Source organism: Triticum dicoccoides, chromosome 4B (genome assembly GCF_002162155.2).
Source record: "Triticum dicoccoides isolate Atlit2015 ecotype Zavitan chromosome 4B, WEW_v2.0, whole genome shotgun sequence".
NCBI classification, from domain to species: domain Eukaryota; kingdom Viridiplantae; phylum Streptophyta; class Magnoliopsida; order Poales; family Poaceae; genus Triticum; species Triticum dicoccoides.
In genome coordinates, this window is record NC_041387.1 from 461921586 (window position 1) to 461941849 (window position 20264).

Genomic DNA, 20264 nt, shown 5'->3' on the forward strand with positions numbered 1-20264 from the left:
TTCAGACATCTCTACATGATACTACATTGCATATCCCTTGCGCATATTTAAACCACCAATTAACGATTGTGTGTGTACCATAAACTAGCCATGACTCTGTATGCTGGACTAGCAGGCACTCTAAGGGAGCCTAATGTAGTGCACTGAAATTCCTACATGCCACCTACAATTTTGTGTAATGTCCTGCCCCTGTTCCTAAATATATGTCTTTGTAGAGATTCCAGTATGGACCACATACAGATGTATATAGATGCATTTTCGAGTGTAGATTCACTCATTTTGCTCCGTATGTAGCCTATAGTGGAATCTCTAGAAAGACTAATATTTAGGAACAGAGGTACGAGGTAGTATCATGTATGACATCTACATATCTAATTTAGCAGCCAGTAGTAGGAATCATTGTCTGCACAAAGGGAGTACTGGTTGAAAATCCTAGCAAAGCACACTGGCAGGCATAGAACAATACAAGAGAGAGAGACGCGCTTACAAGATCATAGCAATGCCTCAGTCCACGATCTTGGTTGCCCAAGCTGTTAGATCCAGAAGAAACATTGTCCTTGTAGTTTTTGCCAGCTGCATAACAAGTAACAGCGATTGGTTAGTATATTTGAAGTACATCGGGTAGGTGATGCTGCACGGGTTTAAAGGTGACAAGTACCTAGGCCATGGCGGGTGCTTGGCATCTCTCTAGACGGTGGGAATCAGGTTAGAAACATCAAGGGTGATGACGCTGCACTAGCTGTCAGGGTCCGGTAAGGAGATCTAGAATCGTCGAGTAGGGTGTTTGTGGAGCGGCTCCGGTAGGGTGGACTATGGTGTGGGCGAAGTGGATCTGTGGCCATGGACGAGGGCGTAGGTGAAGCTGCTCTGGTGGTTGGGTTAAGGATGGTGTCGACGACGCGGATCTGCGGCCGTGGACGGGGTGTCAAAAGCTGCTCCGGTGGTTGGGTTAAGGATGGTGTCGACGATGCGGATCTGCAGCCATGGACGAGGCGTTAGAAGCTGCTCCAGTGGTTGGGTTAAGGGTGGTGCCGACGATGCGGATCTGCAGCCGTGGACGTGGCGTCAGAAGCTGCTCCGGTAGGTTGGATGAGGGTGCGAGGAAGCGAATCTGAGGCCGTGGACTTGTGATTTGGCAAAGCGGCCCCGGTAGGGTTGAGAATGGTATAGGCGAAGCTACTCCGGTAGGGTTGATGATGGTGTCGGTGAAGCGGCTCCGGTAGGGTTGAGGAAGGTGTCGGCGAAGCGGCTCCGGTAGGGTCGAGGAAGGTGTCAGCGAAGAGGATCAGAGGCTGTCGACGGGGGCATCGGTGTGGCGGCTTCGGGGGTGTGGACGAAGCGTCTCCGGTGGGGAGTATGAATGAGCCGCTGCAGATGCGCGGCGGTTGACGAGAGTACCGGCGAAGCAGATCCGACGTCGTGGACAAGGCCGACACTGAATGGGCTGTGGTACAGTGTTGGATGAGCAGTCTACTTGTTTCTAGGGGAGGTGGGAGGGGTAGATGCGGCCGCAGAAGCAGATCCGGCGAGGTGGACGCCACTGGCAGTGAATGGGCTATGGTACACCGGTGGATGAGCAGTCTAGGGTTTCGAGAGGGGAGGGTAGAAAGGGCGATGAAGTACGGACGACGTGATGTAAGATGCTCTGGTGCTGTGGAGTTAGTCATTTTTGCGGGAGGGGGAGAGGAAATGGGGGTGCCGTGTAGTGGGGGGAACCGGAAGTTACCAAAGCAGCCCCGACCTATCATGTAGATGAGGGCTGTATTGTAACTGTTGGTCTCCGTGCACCAAGGACAAAAGGGGGATTTCGCATGCTAAAGACTAAGGTGGCGGAAATTTTAGAAGGAGGCAGGAGATTTTGCCGCACGCGGGATCGTTCGTATCCGGTTTCAACTAATTTTGGACCGTGCTAGCGGGAAGGTCATGCTAGACTGTATACACGTGGCACGCGTCAGCAGTTAATAACTGGTGTGAAGTCCACACAAGAAAAAAAGACAATAACTCGGGATGATGAGCCGATAACTTGGACGTTCACACGGGCGCGGCCAATCGTACGGGTGTAGTGGTGCACTCACAAAAAAGGGATCAAATGCTCAGCCTATGTATTTCTCGTGTAAATAGATAATTTAGTGTCATTGATTATTTACTTTAAACATAATGCATTGACGTGTTAGTGTAGAGGCGCACAAAAAGAAATGGATATTGTAGTCAGCTACTTAAAAGTGTTACCTCATATTATTACATAGCCTCCATTTCATAAATTGCGTACCCGTTGAATTCATATATGAATATTACATAAATTACTTCAAAATAGAAACTTAAATCATCCAAGACTAATGAATTTGAATGCAAGAGTAACAATGGTGCATGTACATGATAGCTACATTGGTTGTTTGAAGAAACATCACTGTAACTTTGGCATGCACAACTGAAAAGGTTTATTTAAATAGAAAAAGTGTGATATGTGAGTGTCTAATCTTTATAGCGTTGAATTGATATTGTACCTTTGGCCATGATACGAAGTAGATATTGACTTATGTTCAAGCGTTGCACGTCCACGATCGCTAGATAGTGATACATGAATGAATTGTGCAATCTCTCTCACACGCATACATATCTCATTTCCCTGTGGGCATCGGAATCACACACGCGCACTTCGTGTATTTCTCTACCTCCGCCAGGGTTAAATTTGTCTTTCTACCCCGTCCTACAAGTCTCTCACACAGAAACACACATGCTCTCTATGTCTAACATGCCCACCCCTTTAATTCCGCCCACCCACAACCACTAATGTCTCAAAGTATAATAATGTCTCTCACACATATGCTATCTACCTATCCCTTAATATAGCTAGATATGTGTCACACAAACTCCTTCTCCCTACTAGCAAGATGCCCATGCGTTGCACGGAACATCAAGATGCATTTGTATGAGAAGTTTATCTTGTGGGACAAAAGGATGAACGACGGAATGCCTTATTTGCAAATGCGGAGAGGGGTGTGGGTATCTTTTTGCAAAATTGCCATAGTTTCCTTCCTATCCATCGGATATGAATCGGATGGCCTATATTGCAGGATGGCAGGAACACCATCATCACCAACTCTGTTTTTTATAAGAGTAGAGATATGTGAGTGTCATTGCCACCCCCCCACCCACACACCCACACACCTACACTTCCCAACACCGAAGGAGTAGGGTGACACCTCGATCTTGATACTAATCTATCGACTGGCTTCTCTCTCAAACATACATACATATACACACACACTACCCGGCACCGAAGGAGTAGGGTGGCACATCGATTTTGATAATAATCTATCTATTCCTCTTTCAAACACACAAACACACACACACACTCGCTAGTTGTGCCTCTGTGCCTACCGCGCGCACTCTCGATACGTCTTTCTCTCCCCCCCAACAATGATAGCAGAAGGGTGACAACTTGATCTGATCATAATCTGTCAATTGGTTTCTCTCTCAAACATTGTGTCTCGGTGCCTCGCTCGGTAGCCCCCTCGATATGTAGACTTCTTGCGCGCGCACAACTATAGTGACGATGACGCTGAACCCAGTGTGCCTTGTTTTTACCGGCCTCGTGTGATAGTTTTCACCCTGTTTTCTGTTAATTCAGAAGGCAACCTTTTCTTTGTTACTACTAGTGAATCTGAAATCATTCGGGGCAGACATAAAATATATCACTTCAATCTCACAGCAACTATTTTAAAAGAAATTAGCTAGCTTCCCGTGCGTTGCACAGAACATCAAGATGCATTTGTATGAGTAGTTTATCTTGTGAGAGAAAAGGATGAACGAGGGAAGGCCTTATTTGCGAACGTGGAGAGACGTGTGGGTATATTTTTGCAAAATTGCCATAGTTTCTTTCCTATCCATTAGATATAAATCCGACGGCCTATATTGCAGGATGGCACGCACACCATCATCACCAACTCTGTTTTCTACTCCCTCCGTCCAAAAATACTTGTCATCAAAATGGATAAAAAGAGATGTATCTAAAACTAAAATACGTCTAGATACATTTCCTTTTATCCATTTCGATGACAAGTATTTTCGGACGGAGGGAGTATTTGTCTTTTTAGAGATTTCAACAAGTGACTATGACCGGACCTTACCAACATACTCAAAAAAGTAGTCCATAATTTTGATGTTACCCTCTTTTCTTGGTGGTGCAGTGCCATCTGGATACCTCATAAAATAAATCAAGGACAAATCTGGTCCCTTCCTGAAAAGACATACGGAGCAAAATAAGTGAATCTACACTCTAAAATATGTCTACATACACATCCGTATGTGGTAGTCCATTTGAAATCTGAAAAAGACAAATATTTAGGAACGAATGGAGTATATATAAGAGTAGACATGGAGATATATCTCCAATATGGTCTACAACAAAAATGTGCTGGGCTGGTTAGCGCCGGATGCTCGCAACGCGATGACATGAGTTTGAATTCTGTCTTTTAACTTTAGATTTTTATATTATGTATTACTCTACTTATTTAATATATACTTTTTTCGCTACTGTACTGACAGTGGAACCCACAGAGTACTTAGAATACAAGATTATGGATGGACTTGTTTCTTTTTAACTTTCTGTACGAAGCTGTAGCCACCCTGCAAGTCACGTGTACACTGTATATGCAATTAACTTTTTATAGAGGGACAATCATACAGGCAATTAACTCAAATGGATGGGATGTCACTCTATTATTTCCAGCATAAAGAGCATCTCCAACGGCAGCCGGCAAATTTCCTCCCGCTTCCTTCCGCGGAGGACGACATCAAACACCAGCGGCATACATTTTTACAACTCTAACCAACCAGATGAAATTCGTGCAAACATGGACTGATTTCATATAAGCATGAAGGATTTTGTATAAAAAGCCGGATCTTCATATAAACATGATGGATTTAATTACATTTACATGAACTAAGAGGTGCCAATCCGGCTCTCTTGTATAATTAATACTCCCTCCGTCCGGAAATACTTGTCCTACAAATGGATGTATTTAGACTTATTTTAGTTCTAAATGGCCGCCCACAGATCCCTTTGTCTTCCTCATGTCCGTCAGACACTTGCGGCGTCGACGAAGGTCCTCGAAAGAGATGAAGCAGCAAAGAAACCACCTGAATCCGTAGTCGTCGCCTCGGCGGTGGCCTTCATGGGTCCCAAGTGGCGGCGGCCTCCTGTATTCTACTTCTCCTCGGTGATGGCGGCGGACACGGAGAAGCTGGCCACCGACTCGTCGCTCTCCATGCACCCGGCTTCTGTCTCTGCCTGCATGGTGCTGCCGCAGGCATGGGAGGCGCGCCCACAGACACGGGAGGCGCGGCCACCACACACACTGGTGGCGCGGTACGACGCGGCAGTGACGGCGCCCGTACCGGTGTGCTCGCTGCCGTGCCAGCGTGGAGCAACTCGCCACTCCTCATCGAGATGAACTGGAGCGGCGAGTTGCTGAACCACGCGCCTGCTTGGGGCGGTAACTGGCTCCATCGGGCCAAGCGAGGTTGGTGAAGCACCGAGCGGCCTCACCTGTATCCAGAGGGCTCGGCGGGGCACCCAGCCGGGTAATATGCCGGAGAATGGCTCATCGGAAGCCATCGGAAGAGTGGAGAAATGGTGAAGAAGGAGATGGGGGAGTGGCGGAGGGGTGCGATTCTTGCCCGCTGTCTGTCTGGCCTCGTGTAAATAGAGGGCGGACAGTAGGAGCTTGGCTGACGTCTGGCCTCGTTTAAACCTGAGGGCGGACGGGAGGAGCTCGGCCGGTGTTGCGTTTAATTCCGGCCCGCTCATGAACGGACGTATGGCCGCAGTAGGATTCTCGGTTTGCATGCGGGTTTAATGGAGGGGTTTAATGGAGGCGCCGGACGTGCAGCGGGCGGTGCAGTACTATTCGATTTGACAACAGTAATGAGCCGTAAAATCACAAAGGCCCTCGCCTCTCGTGAAACCGACCGAGCTAGACTGCCCCGCCCTCTAGCCTTTTAAAAAATGTATACTTTTGTACAACAGTAATATCGATGGATTGCGCCATGGAGCAAAACTTGAAATTAAAAAAAGGTAGTACATATAGAGAGTGCTCATCGCCAAATTATGCATATAGTAGTATTAAAAAGGCTAGTCACAATAATGGTGTCCAGCACAACCCACCCCTCAAATAAAACTAAGCATCCTAGAATTCTTTGACAAAACTAAGCACTCTGAAATTCTTTGACAACTAAACTGCTGGCTATATGATGTTGGCCATATATATTGTACGTATATAATGTGAAGAAACGAGTGGTAGTACTATACCAACTAAAAGATGAAATGTAAGAAATACTAGTATGTACGTACTGAAGAGTTAAAGTAACGAGAAGAAACATAACATAGTTCTGCTGGGGGCTCAGCACAACACACCCCTCAAATTAAATTAAGCACACCTAAAATTAAACTTTGCAACTATTCCGGAGACACTGCATTAGAACCACCATGAGCAATGACACTGCCACCTTACTCGGAGTCCTCGTCTACGTCCTTGACTTCGTCCTTGTCCCTCTTCCTCTTGGCCGATACTTGGCTCTTGCTCTTCATCCAACCCTTGTAGATATTGAAACAAAGGTAGCCATCCATTGCAGCGTAGTGGATGTGGTCTATATCTAGTACATTCCGCTGCCATGCATAACGATGAAACGTGTATGGAGGTTTCTCCAGTTTACCGTACGAAGGATGAACCATGGCTCCTGCCAGGGTCAGCATTGAAGGCCGACGAGAGGACACCAGCTGATTCTTCTGGAGGTCGAAGGTGTTGCCTACAATGAGGCCTATCCGGCCCAGGACTTATTTGCCGTTACCAAAGTCTACAGTAACGAATTTTACTAGGTTGCTCTCGAGGTAGTCCTTAAAATCCAGGCATTCAACGTCGGCATGGCATATGTGGTAGACCAAGCATAAGTCATGCACCCAAACCTGGATCACGGCGGGCTTCTTCCTCTCTTCGTCCTTTAGATCCTTCTCTCGTCCAAGGACTGTGGTGTACCCAACATCTAGGCCAGCGACCCGCGCATCATCTGAGTCTTCGAACATGCGTCTGAAGCGAGAAGGGCATCCTTTCACCGTCGCGGAAGAATGGGTGTAGATGACGTCGAACTCATCGCCGGTGATGGTTCTAACCTTGTACTCACCGCTGATCGTGGAGATTTGGGACGCCATGGATTTGGGAGGAGGGTTAGGATTAGTGGAACTGCCATAATGTGAATGAACGAGACGACTAGGAGCGAACCGCCGTAGTATTGAAGTGCGTGCGGGGACGAGTAGGAGCGAACTGCCAGCGTGCGAACAACACGGTAGTGGCTTTCCATTCTCCCATGATACGGGATTCTGAGAGCCCTTGGATCTGAGATCGAACGGTTGCATGGCGTGATTCTAGACCTATGGGTGAATATCCTATCCTGGAGGGTTATTCTGCAAATTTTCACCAACTTAGCATGCGATCGTTTGATCCCAGATCCAAGGGCTGCCAGCAGCCCGTATCATGGTCGCGCCTACCACGACCATCGCGTCGCTCATGCGGTCGTGCCCTTGGAGATTTAACACGGTGCGTTAGGCTATCTGATGTGGGCATGTCATACATAGTCATCACTTAGTCACTCATACTACAACAAGGTTAGCTATAAGGTTGGCTATAAGTGTATTTTTTTACTCCTCTCTATCTATTTCTTCGTACTCCCTCCGTCCCATAATATAAGAACATTTTTGACACTAGTGTAGTGCCAAAAACGTTCTTATATTATGGGACACAGGGAGTACTAGTATTTATTGCATTTGCCAAGGAGTGACCACTTCCAATGAAATGGTGTTCCTAAGTTTGCTTCATTTAATTAGCTATAGACTCAAAATTGTCTTTTCACCTAGGTACACGCGCTTAGCACCGTTTCTTCCTTGGGTCACCAAACTAGTCTCTCTCTTCTTGATTAACTTGCCACATCAGACTTTATGCCTATGTGGCAAGCTTAGCACCTGTAGGAGCAAGTAATGCTGCTTGTAATGGGAGTAGTATCATGCATGCCAACTATGCAATCTTGATGAGGTGACGTCGAATTAAATGAAGAAAAGAGAGAGTTGAGTATCATAATATGATACTGTAGTATCATATTAAATGATGTGCTACTATGTATCATGCATGACAATAAATAAACTATCCTATGATACCAACACATGATACTATGCATTACGAATGTAGTATCATACAAAAGTATCACATGCATGATACTAGTATATGATACTCTCCATTACGACCAACCTAAGTACAATAGTGCGCTTTACATGGCATTTTTGCATATGTGGAGGAAAGAGAGGCAAGGAAAAAGTGGAGAAGTGGGCTCTCATGCAAGATCCAGCCTCTACTACATGGTGGAGCATTGGGAGAGGCACCTGTATGGAGGTGGTCAGGAATCGGGAGACTCACACCGGTCGTAGCGCCATAGTTAAAATGATAATGGCAAGTCAAATCACGGGGCCCCACCTGTCCAGCAGTAACTCGATGTCAAATCACACAGCCCTACGTTTGCATCAGCCTACTCCCTCGTCTTCTCGCGTCTCTGTCGAACCGACTAGGCGGAACTGCCTCGCCTACTGCATAGGAAAAGCCCGCGCAGTATACTCCCTCCGTCTAGGTGACCAAGGTGGAGAGGAAAATGAGAGAACTTAATGTTTAGGGAGTATTTGCTAAGGCTGGTTGTAATGGTACTAGCCTTAGCAATTTTGATGAGGTGTCATAGAATTAAATGAAGAAAGAGAGAGAGTTGAGTACTATGTGTCATACATGGCAATAAATAGAGTACTACATGATACTAATATATGATACATGGCGAGGAGTACTAAGTATTATTAATACATTTTTGCTAGAACTCATCTAGATGAGATATATTTGGTCTCATTCATCTTTTATAGCCATTGGATGTGATGCTATAAGATGCGTGTGTGCTGATGTGGGTTGTATTTGTTCTTGTGCAACGAACTGACCACTGCATGTCATGTTTGATAGTCTCAAGTCATTAAAAGCATACAAGCCCCACATCTCTTATTGGTTGATTCCTCTATTTATGTCAAAAAATAAGAAACAACGTGAGAGTTAATGCACCACGCCTATGTGTTTACTATTTGGTTTTCGTAAGATGACTTAATACTCACCTAGACGGAGGGAGTATTCGATTTGACCGCGGGTGGCGCAGTTCCCGGTACGGCTTTCAGACGAGGGAGGGAGTACCGGTTCCCGATATGTTGAGCGGCCAATGCATCCTCCTTCAATTAATGCATGAGGGAAGTAATGGGAGGAGGTCCGGGAAAAGAGGCTGCACGATGTGAATGCAACATAGTTTGCCCTCATTGCCCTCATATAAAGGCGCCCCTCCATTCCAATGCATCTACCACATCGTACGCACCTAAGCATTTGCCTAGGCACCTACACTAAGCGCAAAAGAGCTCACTCCAGACCCATGGCGGCGATGCGTGTGAGCGGCCAGCGGCTGCGCCAGATGGTCCACGGCGCGGGCCTGCGACATGGCGCTGAGGATCGTCTCCAGACGGTGTTGGAGACCGGCTAGTGGATGGCCGCCGTCGATGCCAACTACGACTCTCAGTTGTACCAGATGATCGTTGCCACCAGCAACAAGTTCACCGTCCTCAAGAAGCTCGCGGACGACATCACCGTACTCCTCCAGCCCACGCGCTCGGGCTCCTCATTGCCTGCCACCCTAATCGGCCTCCATGGCCGGAACCTCTTTCAAGCACTGGTGGCCCTGCAACTGCCCGCTGACGCCACGAAGAATGTCCACTTGGAGGTCGCGCTCTCCGCGAGACGCCTCGCCCTGCAAGAATTCGTCGACCTACACATCCACGTGTACGAGCAAATCATGTACATAGGTATCTACAAGGCCAGTGAGGATTCTACGATGTTGGCCTTCCTCAACCAGCTGGAAGCCTTGGATGCCTTTGCTGAGAAGCACCTCGACCTCGCCACAAAAGCCGCCACTCCTTAGCTGCCGGTGGGTGGCCCTATGCACTAAGTTGAGGAGGAGTAGGTTGTACGTTCATGGATCCATCTTTCTTCTTGCCTTTTGTAACCACCACTGCAATCGCATCATCATGGCCTTAATTCTTATTGTGCTGTTGCATTCTCGTTCCAGTCAATACCGACATGTGCAATCCCTTTGCTTAATTATATGCATCACTGTAACTAGTACTCCATCCGTCAATTTATAAGTTGTGCTTACCTTTTCCATCAACTTCGTGCAACGCGCGGGCATCTTGCTAGAAACACTAGAATATGTCTATATAATCCGTATGTGATAGTCCATTTGAAATCTCAAAAAAGACAAATATTTAGGTACGGAGGGAGTAATATATTAGGAGTATATCAAAACAATAGTGATTTCTTTCAAGTTTGTGAACAAATACTACTATTCTACTACTTTGGATCCGTCGCAACCCACGAGCACATTGCTAGTAAAAGGAAAAGGCCTGCCACGTTCGCGTCGCACCCCCACACGCCCGGGAATTGGGAGTACTCCACGGCCGGTACGGCACGACACATAGCTTTGGGAAGGCGTGGTGCCTAGCATTTTCATTTTCATGTGGGACCGCCGTTGAGCAAACCGACACCCCGCCCGCCACCGGGTTGGAAAACAGAAACGAGGGGAAGATCTAGTTGTAGCACGGAAGCCAAGAAATTTGGTGTCAGATGGGGCTCGTTGATAGAGTAGGAGCATTCCGTACTAGTACTACTCCTACTAGTACCAAGTTTTTACTCCTAACTATATTACTAGTACTACCACTATACAACTAGTAGGTACGTGCACGACACAACATCGTAGGAACAAAAAACGGGAAGATCTTGTTTTGGGTGATTTATCTTTTTTAATCAACGTAGTATGAATAATATGATGTGGGGGGCACCCATGAAGCTTATGTGGCTTGGTTGCATGGCTATGAAAGGTTAGAGAAAAATAAATAGATAATGTGTTTAGAGTGCACTCCACTAAATAGATATACTTTGGATCCATTGCAACGGACCGACACATCTATGTCTATACCCCCTATATAGTGTGTGAAAAACTTTGAAAGTTGGTCGTTGGATGAAGCCAATCCGACGGTACAAAGATGGCAAATCCGAGCACTACTGGCAGTTGGATATCATCCACCAGATTCTGCCACATGTATAATCTAGAAGACTCCATGGTTGAACTTAGGGGTTGTTTGGATTGTGACTATCTTTGCCATATATTGCCACATGATTTTTGCCACACTTGCCTTAGTTGAGTTGCTCAAATTGTTAGCCACACTATGGCTTGCCTAAGGGAATCTTGCCACACTTTTTATGTCTATGACATGTGGGGCTCACTGCTCATAAAAAAATCATTGCCTTAGGTGTGGCTAGAACCAAACACCTACCTAACTTGGTCAAACTTGCCTAAGGTTATGTGTGGCAAAGTGTGGCAAGGTGTGGCTAGGAACCAAATAGTCCCTTAATTCATGACTAACTTTGCCACAACTAAGCTTAGGCAAAGTTAGTAGTTCTTCAAAATGAGAGCCACAAGTTGGCAAGCCTAAGGGAATCTTGCCACATTTTGTGTGTGTATGTCATGTGGGGCCTTAGTGTGGCTTGCCTAAGGTGTGGCTTGAACCAAACACTCACCTAAGTTAATCAAACTTGCCTAACCTTACATTCCACCAGATTTTGCCACATGTTAGAATCCAGAAAACTCCACATGTAGAAGCATAATGCACAACCACCAGAATCTCATGCGTGCAATGCACGTGTACCTTACTAGTACTAGTTGGTAGTAGTAAGAAGCAAATTCCAGTTTTGGCATGAGCTCGTACTGCGGGAGCACCACAAGGCCTACCGCAGGAGTTATATTTCCCTCTCGGGGCCCACGGGGCCGAACTTCAGTGGCTTAGTGCCTGACCTATGAGTCAATGACATGCGGACCTTAAATGCGGCTAGCCCACATGTCATTCTCATTGTGGTGGCATGGTTCGCGACTCACTTGTTCGAGATGAACCGACAGGTGGTGGCGTGGCCGTGGTGAGGGTGCCACAGCTGGGTGTCGGGGCATTACAAGGCGTAGATGGCCACACCGGCGGGTACTACATGTAGTACATAAGTACTCCAGCTGAGGATTCGATGGTGCGGGAGTACGGATCGGAGCACAGCAGCGGAGCAGGCAAACCGCGTCCAATCGGGTGTGTCTGTGGTAGAAAGTTGATGGTCGTCACAGTTCAGCTGGCCCGCATGTCATGCACACAAAGGCAGAGGAGTGGTGGGGCCGAGAGGGATGAGGGGCACGTTGGGGGATGAGGATCCCCTGACGCGAACAATCCTACCATTCTGTCACTCACATGTGGGACCCATAAGCGTGGGTCCCACCTGTCAGCGAAGGAAAGGCAGGGCAAGGCAGTGATAGCCATGTCAGAGGATCCATGTCCACGTCGGGGGATGTCGTGCCGTGGGTTGGAGCGGCGTCGTGGGAATCACGTGTGGGTGTGGCAGTGGTAGAAACAAGAAACGTGATGGTCATCGTGGTTCAACTTCCATGGACAAGCTGTCATGTCTGCTGACACATGTATATCAAAACTAGAGTGTTTATATTTCAAGCACGTGAAGAAGTATTATTCTACTACTTTGGATCCATTGCAACGCACGGGCCAACACATTGGTAGTAGTAGTGTCCATCTCTATCTCTAGAGGCCTTCCCTCGTACAAATGCATCTTGATGTTCTGTGGAACGCATGAGGATGTTTCCTTGGGGGTCTCTCCAGCGCGGCGTGGCCGTAGTTGCAAGTTAACGCCCCTGGAGATGCCGACGGTGAGGGGCACTCAGTTTTCCTACGATGAGCTGGTAAGATGAGTTTGATCACGTAGTAAATGCATTCTAAAGACTACTTCCATATCCATTTCCAAATTCTCCCCCTGCCCACTATTTCATAGGTTAGGCTCGGTGCGAGTGGAGATTGGCTTGGATATGTACGGGAGGGTACCAACATCAATTTGCACAACATTTACAAAAGTGACACCGTTCCCGTAGAACCTTTGTCCAGCATTGGGATCAGCCATGCAACAGGCCACCGCATGAATTGGTAAAATGGAACCACGGCGAGATTGAATAAGATAGCATGAACCTTGCACATGGCGGTCAAAGGCGGACCATGCTGTCTGCGGCCAATTTGTTGCCGTACGAGTAGGAAGATGTTGTGCTCCTTTCTAACCGCATCTTCGCGGTGACAAACCAGGGGACTTATTTTGTATGGGACACATCCTACGATATACTCCCTCTCTCCCAGTTTATTTGTTTTGAATCTTTTCGTTTTATAAATTTCAAATTCAAATTTAGATCTCCCCATCACATGTTGAGATTACAATGTCCATTAAATCGTTGCGTGCATGTATAGTAAAGAAACAAATCTCGAGTTTGGCACGAGTTCGTGCTGCGGGAGCACCACAAGCCCTGGCGTAGGAGTTACATTTCCCTCTCAGGGCCGTCGGGACTGAGCTTCAGCGCCTTTGAGTCAATAACATGTGGACCCGATAGGTGACTGGTCCACATGTAATGCTCCCGAAGGCAGAGGGGTAGTGGGGCCAAGAGGGGTGAGCCGTAGGTCAGGGGACGTGTGGTGTCATGGGTTCGAGCGGCGTCGTGGGAATCGCGTGTGGCTGTGGTAGAAACTAGATGCTCGCCGCATTTTAGGTGGCCCACATGTCATGCACACAAAGGCAGAGGGGCAGTGCGGCCGAGAGGGGTGAGGCACACGTCGGGGGGCGTGGTGCCATGGGTTGGAGAGGCGTCGTGGGAATCGCGAGATGAAACGTGATGGTCGCCGTAGTTGAACTTCCATGGACAAGTTGTCATGTCTACGAACACATGCACTGCATACCGATCACTAGAAGGAGTAGCAGAGAAAGCTATATATGCGGATAAATAGTTCCTTATAGTCAAGCGGACCCATGCTACTACTCTGTTCCAAAGACATGCACACCATCGAAATAGTCCATCTATATCAATATACACCGAGAGGGAATAATTTTTTTACAAGAGAGGAAATAGTTCATCCATCCATAATGCCCTCCTATTGGTGCAGCCTTTTCTTCTTCTTCTTCTTCTTCTTCTTCTTCTTCTTCTTCTTGTTCTCATTCTCCGTCGGAGACGGCTTCGCAACATGCTCTTTGGACCTTGCAGCTATCTCAAAACTCACACGGGCATCGAGGGCAGCATATTTTATCCGCTCGTACGTCAAGGGATAATTCTCCCATCCAGACGACCTTAATGCCACCATCTCGTCACCCTTCTGAAGCTTTGTACCGAGCACAAATTTTGCTACGTCGAATATGGTGTCTGTTTATCACAATCTTCTACAGGAATTTTGATTCTGGTTTGTAGGTCAGCGATGCTTTTCAAATCAAGGTTGTACAGCTCCAGCTTCTATTTGTCCCCTCCGATGGCTGCCCCACAGAAGTATACGTCCTCCCGAGACAAGAAATCGTGAAGCTCACCTGGTATGGAGGGCGAGTGTATGATGTGATACACCAAAACATCATCTTCGAGGCACAGCTGAAGGACGGTGACGCGCTGGATCTTCCTAGGGGCACGCTCCATGTACTCTGCATCGAGAACGATGACCCTCGTCTCTACTTTTTCGAGGGAGTTGGATACATTGTTGATCCACTACCGAACAACCCTTGGGTGGACGGTGCCAGTGGCAACTATGCACATTGAGCCTTCGACGAGGACATGTTGGACGCTAAAAACGTGCATCTCGATATCTTTCACCATTTGGAACCGCTGGAACGGAGGGCTATGGTTTGGAGAATTAGGATTAGATGGCTAGTCTAAGTGAAGTAGTAGATGATTATTTAAAGAGGTTAAAACAATGTGAACGCAGTGGGGTTTGGATGCAAATGAAGACGAAGGGGAGGTGAAGAAGCCGAGGAGAATCGGTTCCCAATGGAGAAGTAAATGGGAGAAGTGGCGTGCAGGCAGTTGATTAGACGCCTAGGTAGACTAAATGAAAAGGCTATGCGGGTAGACTGTTGAGTCATACCTGTTCGTGTACGTGCCCATCCTTCTTGATAGGTGGGACCTATGCAAATAGATAAAGAAATGTGTCGTAGCTTCTTTTATTTTGAGCGCGTGAGTGGGAGACACAACATTCTCTGGTTAAGGAATACTCCCTCCGTTTAGGTGAGTATAAGTCACCTTATGAAAATCAGGTTTTCCCAAAACCTTTAGGCGTGGAGCATTAACTTCCTGCTCGATCCCCTCCCAGCCTCGTTAGCCAGTGTTCTCTTCCTCTGCTGCCGCATTCTACCTTTCCATTTTTCCTCTTCTCAAGTGTGGAACGATCTGCATGCCGTCCTTGACGCACCAGAATGACCACTACATGCATCACGGCAGGGCGTTGATTGGGCATGCACGAGAATTTGGTTCTGCTCGCAATATGGATGATACCTGAACGATGAAGTGAACAAGCATGCTAGCACGGGAGACATATTTCCGCTATACAATACTGGAGTAGTCATGTTCCTACTACTACTACTAGTAGTACAACTGTGGTACACTTGATGGTCAAAATACTATTCATCCGGTCCTCACAGTGAAGTCACAACACCCTGCGCCTGACACTAGTCTAGGCGGCGTGTTCGGGTTACCAAAGTCAGCCTCACCCTGTTCACTGTGCAGTCTGTCACCGCCGCTGTCACATTAGCACCTCGCCTCGTCTCCCTCTCCTCTCCCATAGCACCACTCCATCTCCATCTCCTTCTCCGTCTCCGTCTCCATCTCACTGTGCCCCCGTGTATCGTCGCCTCACTCGCCTCCCCCAGTACCACTATTCCCTTGCTAGCCGCTCCAGCACCGACAGCCTTCTCCCCCGTAAATCAAGCCCCCCAAAACCCCCACCTTCCAAACTCCACCATGGCCGAATGCGAACCGTGCAACATCCATATGAGCCACGATTGGAGCAATCTCCCCAGTGACATCCTCGACCTCTGTTGTTCGTGTATGGATATGTTGAGCGCCCTGCAGCTGGCTGCATGCTCGAGGGACATGCACACGGCCATCGTCGAAGCAAGGCCTAAGCTTTTCAAGACACCCTACTTGCTGCTATCTGGTCTTGCGAGATTGGCTCACCTTGATACGGAGGCGTACATGATGCCCCTCGACTTCAATCCGATCTCCATTAGCCGAAACTTCTTTGCAGGTATGTAGTGGGTCGCCCTACATCATTTCCCTCGACATCAATCCGATCACCATCACCCGAAACTTCTTGGCAGGTATGTACTGGGTCGGCATGAACTCCCACTGGATGGCTGCCTTTAGAGAAGACGGTAAAAAGTTGGTGCTCGTGAACTTCTAGACCTCCCATGAGATTATCCTTCCTCCGTTGGATTATATAGAGTATTACCATCGCGGTCCAAGTCATCTAGATTACCACGTCAGTTGGACGGACCTTGTTTTGCAGAAGATTGTAATCTGCCAAGTGCCCACACGACATGGGAATTACACAGACTTCAAGCTAATTGCCTTGTTCGACCGCGGACTCGCCTATCTTTACGTCGGCGCCTTTTTTAGCTGGAGAGAACTCAGCTCGCAGTGGATCATCGTCAAAGCTGATACACACTTCTGTGATGCTATTGAACACAATGGCATCATCTACGTGATCGACAAAGCAGATGGCACCACGTATTGCTGGGACGGTGCGTGTAAGTTGTTTCCGTCTCATGTTAATGATGACGCCATGACACTTTTTGAACTTTTTGTGATGATTGGCATATCCCTATTTGAGCAGAATTTGAGTAGAACTATGGCAATGTATTAGAGACGCCATAAATCAGCTATATTTGGAATGAGTTAATTCATGCGATTGTGACCATGTCATTACAGCCAATTTGTACCCTGAATAATCAAACGGTTAGCAATATATGGATATTATCCTTATTTTACAGTAATCTATATACTACTACTAAATATGAGTTTGTATCAATGGCCATGTTAGTTTCCTCATTTTCATGATTTAGAAACATGCACCACACTGTTGGTTTCATCTAACCTTACATTGGGGAAGTAAATGTGCATATGGAGAACTCTATATTTGGAAGTAGTGAAATCCTGCAATGCTTACCATGTGTACATACCTATATTCGCCCTTCAGCAATCAATGGCTAGAATAATATCCTCACAAATTTTTTGCCCACATAACACGAGTATATAACAATGCATGGTCTATTAGTTACCTTGAATAATTTGTTTGTGAGGACAGAACATGATTACATAACATGCATGACATGGTAGTTTCCTATGAAGAATCGATTGCGAGATAACATGAGTATAACCATGCATGGCACTTCTATATTTTCGAACCCAGTATACATTTCCCTGTATTTTCCTCCCAGTTCCAACAGGGACATATCAATGCTATTTCTTGCATTATCCTACTCATACTCTGAACAATGCTAATCTTACATTAACAATGCATGTCCTTTTTGATATGATGCAGTGTCCCTACAATTACTGCCCTTTGTAATCACACCACCTTTGCCACAAACAGGGAAGCACAACTGGTTCCTCGCTCGATCAGACAATGACAAAAGACTGTTGATCATTCGGTCACATGAGCCGGAAAAGTTATATTGCAAAAACCCCACTGTATACAAGCACCGTGTAATACGTGAGTATCCGGACAGTGGCTGTTACGTCTATGAGCAGGATACCAGCTTGTTGGGGCCTTTAGAATTTTTTAGTTGGAGGTGGGTAAACAGCCTTGGTTCACACTCTCTGTTTCTCGGACTCAATTATCCGATTAACCAGGAGATCACTGTTGGCAAAGACCTTGATTGCAGAGAGGCTCTGTTTGCTATGGAAAACTGTGTCTACACGGCGAGCCCTAGGAGTTTGGGAGCAAACTCCCCTGATTGTCAACGATACAGCCTGCAGCCAAAATAAGGTGAGAATGACAAAGGCATCTAGATTAACTTTGATCCTTGGATGTCTCAATTATGATAGGCAGTGATGTGGTTCAAGCCTTCAGGTTGATAGGTAATTGGGCTGTTGCATCGAAAGGGTGGAGTACTGGTGTCTCCGGATCACTGGTCGCTGAAGCGGGGCTGCAAATTATGATGGTGTTGGATCATCTCTTCGAATGACTTTATTGTCTTTGCTGCTGGTTCTGGATGGACAGTTCTTTCTTTTGTTATGCATATTCCTTGTCATTTGGTCATCCTCGTCTATGTCACTCTTACTATGTATTAGTTGCTTCTGTTTAGAATGTCGTTCTCGTCTGGATCACGAGAGTCTGAGCGCTGCAGATCGGTGCATTTTGGTGGTGTAGCAAGACTTCTTACGAACTATCATGTCTTGCTATTTATGTCAGTACTAGTCTCTAGTCAGTGTTTTAATGTTGTATATATCGTTGTTTCGAACTGTTTATTGTCTCGAACTACTGGTGGGCTAAATGAGGCCATCACCATTCTCCAGTGTTCAGAGTATATCTCCTTTTTTCAAGTTATATAATTTGAGCTCAGTGTCTTTTCGATGATGTACACTTGTTTGGACCAGTGAGGTGTCGTTGAATATGGGCCGAGTAGTAACACAATGCCAAACAGGTCAATTATGACTCTCAGGCCGGGCTCTCAAAAGATCCTGAAAAAAAGGCCGGTCTCTCCAAAAAAGAAAGAATAAGGACTCTTAGGCCGACATGTGGGCGCCACCGGTGTTTTCGTGCTCTTGTGCACCGAGAGCATATTGGCGCGTGCTCGAAATTCATACTACCTTTTCATCCCCAGTCTCCCGCCCCTCCCCCACCTCTGGAATCTCGATTCCTACTCTAGTTCCCCCAAATCCCCCTCCTATACTCCATGTACTCAAGCGCACTATCATGTCGCCAGTCAACGCGGATCTCCGAGCCGGAGATCCTGAGGTCCGTCCTGCCTTCGGTCGCTGCGTGCTGTCGCTCAACAGTGGCATGGCGGCGCTTGAAGACCAGTTTGCTGGCAAAGTGCTGATGGTAACCATCAACGGCGACCGACCTCCCGTCTCACCGGACGACCTTGTCAAAGCTCTTGGCATTGCGCACGACATCCAAATAAGTGACTTGCTCGTCGAAGTTTGTCCGCCACCGGCTGATTTCTTCGTCAGGTTCTGGACAACTTTCGACTGTAGTCGTGTGTTCGAATCTTCCCGGCGTTTGTTCTGCGATGGCGCACTGGTGAGCTTTGATCGGTGGCACCCAGGATGGGGCTCGGTGCCCTCTGAGCTTAAGTTTTTAACAAAGCTTACCTTCCACGGCATGCCTCGACATGCTTGGAACAGCGAGTCCATGAACGAGCTTATCAACGACCTTGGAGGTGAGCTCGTAAGTATGTTTGTTCCTCTAGACAGCTGGGCTCGGACGGTTATGGCATGGATGAAGAAGCCGTCCACCATACCGAAGGTGATTGGTGTTGAGATAGCGGTGGAGGAACCGGGGTTGTACTATTCGTCGCCACCAAGGCTGCCGCGGACCACGTTAGGGATGTACCTGTATCGAGTGTTCGTGCATGTCGAAGAAGTGGTCAATCCATCAATCGAAGTCCTGCCGCCGCCGCTGGTGCCAGAGTCCGTTGACGACGTCCATTACAGGAGTCAACGTCAGACTTTCCCCGTGTTGCTCGGAACGATGGATGGCACAGGGCCTACTCCATCATGCGGTGGAGGCCACTGCTTCTTTGGGAGAAGAGGCAGGGCTGGCTGCCTGGATGTGTTCTAATTTGAGGTAACAACTGAATCTTGTCAGATACTAGTTAAATCTGAGCTATGGGTGTGAAGCACTGATATGCCAGTACATTTGATTGTGACCTGTTCTAATTTTGTACCTGAACTTTTTTTAGAAAGGGCTGTACGTCAACTTAATGTGCTAGCAGAAGTTATTGTGTTGTCTGTCTGTTTTCTTTGCACAACATTCGGGATATTTCCCCATCATTGATAAAGATGATGAACCGTTATGTACGACTTCGTTGGTTTCAACATAGCCCTTCCCGTAGCGATCCACTGCTTCCATCCTGATTGTGCCGCCTGCGTGAAATTTTTGTATGCAAGTTCAGTGTGCTATGATGTTCTATATGATTGTGTCAACTATATACGTTTTTACTGAGCATCAGCAATGCATATGGCTGAAAGATGTATTTACGAGCATCGACCGATGGGTCTTTCTCTCTTTCTCTCTCTCTCTCTCT